This window comes from Nymphalis io, chromosome 7, assembly GCF_905147045.1.
Source record: "Nymphalis io chromosome 7, ilAglIoxx1.1, whole genome shotgun sequence".
Classification (NCBI taxonomy): domain Eukaryota; kingdom Metazoa; phylum Arthropoda; class Insecta; order Lepidoptera; family Nymphalidae; genus Nymphalis; species Nymphalis io.
In genome coordinates, this window is record NC_065894.1 from 8732065 (window position 1) to 8738283 (window position 6219).

A 6219-nucleotide genomic window follows, 5' to 3' on the forward strand; every position below is an offset into this window, starting at 1 on the left:
TCGTCTAAGAAGTACAGAATAATTAGATACAAAGTGAGCTACCAGAATAGACAAAAATACTTTTAATAGGTTATTTATATGCTTCGGAATTGGAACGCGCTTTAAGCTTGCCCGTTTATATATAACTGTAATTACAAAGTAGCTTCAAATGTACATGGAATTGTGTTTTTTTTATATATTTAACTATATATAATATATATATGTATATATATATATATATATATATATATATATATACATATATTCGGTATATAAGTCAGATTGTATAGATTATCAAACTAAGACAGAATGATTAAAACTTAAATATTAGTGTAATATATGGATCCTAATGTTTTGCTTATTATATAATCTAGATTTTTTTAAAGTATTAAATAAAACAGGTTGTGAAGTAATAGATAAACTTTAATCCAATAACAATATATAGTTTTACTCTGAATACATTTTTTTAAATCAAACTCGAAAATTAATTAATTATTATTATTAAACATATAGCATTTTTCTCAAAGATACTGTTTATTTATTTCTTATGATGTTGATAATATATTAAATGTAGGAATATGTGCTTATAAAATTGTATATTATATAAAAGTAATTTTAAGGCAGTGCCTTGTATTACCAGTTAAATATAAAATGCTGTCTTCATATTCTTAGTAAAATAATGTGTAATTTTACACATTTTTATTGGAATTTTAATAATAACGAAAACTTATTTCACAAAAAGATTCTTCTTTTAGTTTAGAGAAATATTACAATTTTTTTAATGTAGGTATTTAAAGAATCTTGTTAGCAGCAAACAGGAAGCTTTTCTTCATTTTACCTTACAAACAACAACAACAAAATTAAAAAATTTATATAATTTGTAATAAAGTTATTTTTCATTACAAACTTAGCTAGACTAATTATAACATAAATATGTGTAACAATGTAACATTCGATTTAAGAATATAAAAAATATTAATACCAGGTAATATCATTATTTATTTTACAAAAAAAATACAGATCAATTTACCACTAATAAAACGCAATAGAAAAACAATAGTTAAAAAATGTATTTAGCGTAAATAAACAGCTTATAATAACATAAAAAAGTTCAATACCCTTAGTTCATAACTTCAACTTCTTCGATATACACGAACTTTAATTAGTTCAATGATATTTAGAAATAAATTTCAAAGTCTGTATGTACATACATTGCCAAAAGTGATATTAATATTAAACGTATAGAGAATTTTCTGGAAAACATGAAGTTCAATTACGTTAGAATAAAAAACAGACGTTTTATATGTTAGACAAAACAAATCGATGTTGTTGTATTTTATAATTAAAATATGCTTGTAAATAGTAATTATTAGTTTGTTAAGTGCCAAGGAAAAAAATTAGGAAACAAAAAAGTCATAAAAGAAAGTAAAATGTAATGTCAATTAAATAAAAGCTACTATTACTTTGACCAATTTGCTTATTAAATGAAAATCAGAAAATATCAGCATCTATTTTATTTGCACGCGCATTTAATATTCCTTAAGAATGTTTTTATTTGAATTTACCTACGTGTCTTAGAATATCAATACCAACTGCTATTTCCAGCTCCTACTTTTAAGATTATTTAAATGTACTCTTATTAACCATATTTTGTAAAACTAGATTGCCGCTTTGCCCGTAAGTATTGATTAGGTGAACAAATAATTTAATTAACAGTATACTGTTTGTTCTGTAGCTTATTTGTACTCTTTATATGATAAAATTTATTTTCGGAACGAAGTTCCTTACCGCACTTACGATACGATATTGGCGAATAAGAATAACCGTCACGACAATTTTGCTACGGTATATGTGCTTGTATGTTTACATACGTGGGACTGTATATATATATATTAGGAGTACCTATATACATAGGTACTCCTAATACTGTAGCCGTGCGTGCACATCAACTGTACTCGTTTTTTATAGATAATAATTAATAATAGAATGTTTACTTTCATACGCTAAAAATCAATGTTAGTTTATTTTATCGTGCCTACATAATACGTCACGAAAAGAGCTTCGTTCCAACACCTCTCATTTTATTTTAAAACCTCTTGTCAGCTACGCGAGCATGAGTCACATAGACCAATTTTTGCTTATATGGATCATGTTGAGAAGAATTGATTAAACGCTAAACAACGCGATATTCATTAGATTCAGATATATTTTGTAAAACATTGCAGGATATTCTGGTGTAAACAAAATAAGAAGTTTTATTTTTATAATTACTTTTTATGGAAAATAATATAATGTATTCAAAATAATATACATTTTAAACATAAGTCCTAAAATGCTTAAATATATGCGAGCGATAAAATAAACAATTTCTTGGTTTATATTTTCATGGAGTCTTGAAAATGTATGTATAGTATTTATAATTTAAAATAAAACGCTTTTATATATTGTATTCAAAGCAACAATTAATGTAAATTATACTATAAGATAGTTACGCTATAAATAAAATATTTTTGATTGTAAAGTCCGGGCGTACAAGAAATCTTTATTATTTTCAATAAACATTACAAAAGTTATGAGTTTTTTATTGTAAAAGTCCTTTATATTATTAGATACTTTGATATTATTTTAGAAAATTTAATGAAGTTCCTATAACTACATTATAATCTTCACTTTTATAGCTCAAATGTAAAATATGTATACCTACAATACCTTCATGTGGCCATACGATGACATCAAAATCAGGCAACGTGATGTGCGTGCAAAGCTGCAATCACTTGATGTACGGAAAGCTAGCGATCTTGATGGAATACCAGCCATAGTGCTGAAGAAGTGCGCAGCGGAGCTGTCTCCTGTGTTAACGCGCCTGTTCCAACTTTCTCTCTCTTCGGGATTTATGCCGGAGGCTTGGAGAAGAGCTAATGTGCAAGCGGTTCCCAAAAAAGGGGATCGGTCTGACCCAGCAAATTATCGGCCAATAGCTATCACCTCAGTACTTTGTAAGGTGATGGAACGGATTTTAAACAACCAACTGATCCATTACCTAGAAGATCACTGTCTAATTAATGATCGTCAGTACGGGTTTCGACCAAAACGGTCCACAGGTGATCTTCTAGCGTACGTAACACACCTCTGGGGTGAAGCTATCGACAAGCATGGAGAATCGTTGGCTGTCAGACTCGATATCTCCAAGGCTTTTGACAGGGTCTGGCACAGAAGTCTTCTCTCCAAGCTGCCGGCAAATGGTCTGCCTGCTCAGCTATGCACCTGGATTGCCAGTTTCCTACACAAGCGTAGCCTTCGTGTTTTAGTTGATGGTTGCGCTTCACAATTCTATGTAGTGAATGCTGGGGTCCCCCAGGGATCTGTGCTATCTCCCACACTCTTTCTTTTGCATATCAATGATATACTTTCTCTTGGGAACATACATTGCTATGCAGACGATAGTACAGTACATGGTGGATACCACGGACGCTGGTGTCTGGTAGTGGCTGGGCGAGCGGAAATTGAGGAGAGGCGGAAGGATCTTGTCATTGAACTTGATAGGACATTAGAGCTCATCGCCAAATGGGGCTCTGATAATCTTGTTGAGTTTAATGCCCAGAAAACACAGGTATGCGCTCTCACAGCGAAAAAGTCAGCATTTTTCCCTCTTCCCTGCCTCTGTGGTACTCCGCTGGTGATACAAAGCAAAATCGCCATGCTGGGGATTGACGTTCGCTGCGACCTTAGTCCAAGAGACATCGAGGCTGTTATAAAAACAACTTCACGGAAACTCCGAGTTCTGAACAAGGTGGGGCCTTTTTTCACGCCACAACAACTGTGCCTGCTGTACAAAACACAGGTACGGTCTTGCGTGGAATATTGCTCGCACCTATGGGATGGCTCCGCTAAGTACCTACTGGAGGCCTTGGACCGGTTGCAGCGACGTGCAGTGCGCATAATTGGCGACGTAAAGGTCACAAACACCCTTGAAACTTTACAATTGCGTCGTGAGGTAGCAGCACTGAGCGCTTTCGATCGACTGTATCACGGCGAGTGCTCTGAGGAATTATTCTCTCTAATTCCTGCTTCCCCCTTCCTTCTTAAGTCCAAGCGAGCTGGTTTTCGATGTCACCGCCTAACTGTGACATCAATTCCATCGCGAACAAAGAAATTTGGCAACTCCTTTCTTTGTCGCACTTCCAAAAAATGGAATTCCTTACCAGCTCACGTGTTCCCCTCCTCTTACAACCCGGGTTAATTCAAACGAGGCGTGAAGAGGCATCTTGCGGGCCGGCAAGGCGAAGGCGGCTAGTGCAGAACGTTTTTCCCGTCTGTACTGGCCGTCGTCGCGTTTGGACTCTACTACCACTTACCATCAGGTGGAGTAGAGTCATTTGCCCTCCCGGCGAATATAAAAAAAAATACGAAAACGTATGTGTGGTATTTGGGCAATTTAATGCAATAACAGAAAAATGTATATATGTATAGAACAATTCTAAGTTACGTTGTTCAAGAATTAAAAGTTTGCTCAGCTTGTGTCTATAATTGATCTCGTGATTGAAAGAAACCTTGAGAAAACTTACATGTGTCGGATAAAACTCGGTCACATGTGAATCCACCAACACACAAGAGGAACTTCTCCTCTAACTGTTACTTAATTCTCAAAAGCTATCAAACTTTTCTCGAATGTTATAAAACTTCAGCTATTCTACCTATGCGCCTTTTTCGTAAAGACCAAAGATACCACGGAACTCTTGATGAAACAAAACTAAAATCACTGATACAAATTTCATTTTTCATAAACTAATTAAGTTTTCAAAAATGCTTTCTTGGTACTCAAATGCCTATTTCATTCATACTTCAAAATCTACTAGGTATCAACTGTGCGTGTTCAGTCAATCAGTGACTGAGTTTTATTAAGTAAATATACATTTTTGTAACAAAATTTCTTTAAAAGTATATAAGAATTATGGATAAGTAATCCAATTCGTTTTTATCAGTAAAGGAAAATAGTATACTGCAAATACAATAAAAATTTTGTCACAACATTTTCCTTGTTCCGTTATTGTATAAAGGATTGATAAGTCCTTGTCGCTAGTGGTCGATAACTCAATCATATGAAACCCTTCAACGATGATTTAATAATATACACTATAAAATCAACAATATTGATGCAGACATATATAATATCTTATAGCATTTGAAAATTTAGTTTTTAATCCAAGGACAAAATTTGTTATTTTAATAAAAACCAAGAAAGAAAACTATAACATCACTGTTATCTCTCATCCTTATTATAAGACCAATTTAATAATAAAATCGTTTACCTTTCTGACAAATAAAAATCGAAAGGTAATTTTTAAGTCAGTTTTTAATAATTAATCAGTATGTCATTACATTACTCCTCATATTAGATGTATAAAAATATAATGTCATTTACACTTCAGTGAACACGGTTTATAAAAAAAGACAAGTAAAATTATATCTTAATTCCCAGTGTGATGTTTAATGAGAGTACAGTACTGTGTCCTTTCTTTTTTATTTGTATCAGGAAGACTAGCGGTCAAATGGGCCACATGATAGTAAGTGTACTCTACCATTCGTAGACAAGCTATATGTCCTGACTTCTCTCGGGAGTTTACAGGGATTTGTTGAATGGTATTTTTTGAATAAAATATACTTACGTCACTGACTTCCGGAGACATCATCAAGACAAGAGTTTTGACTTGAAAACGGTAAAAAACAAACAAAACATACCTCTTTATAACATTAGTATAATTCCTAAAAATATAAGGACAAATCTGAAAATTGTAATATAACCAACTAAAGTCTATTTTTTTATATATATGTAATTGGGCTTAACTTTTACCTAATTAAAAATATATTAATATATATATGAAATAAAAAATAAAAAAGTTTGATCTTTTAAATTATTAATGTTTAGTAGTAAAATAATTAAAAGGCCATCTGTCCATTCGGGTTCACACAAAGATCTTTCACAAGTAACCTTTCGTAAAAGTTGTTGTCTTCTTTCTTTTTCCTTATATTTTCCAAGCAAGACATGTAGCTAAATGCTTATAGAACGAATGACTTCCTTCCAATTTATCTAAGTACTTTTTGAAATAACTTACATTTGTTCGCTATTATTCCTCGCTATGCCTTTAACTATGTAGAAACTATCGATAATATTAATCACCAGACGTCTAGACAACTTGTGCGTAATATATAACTCGTATGGAAACTATGTTTGGTATGTGT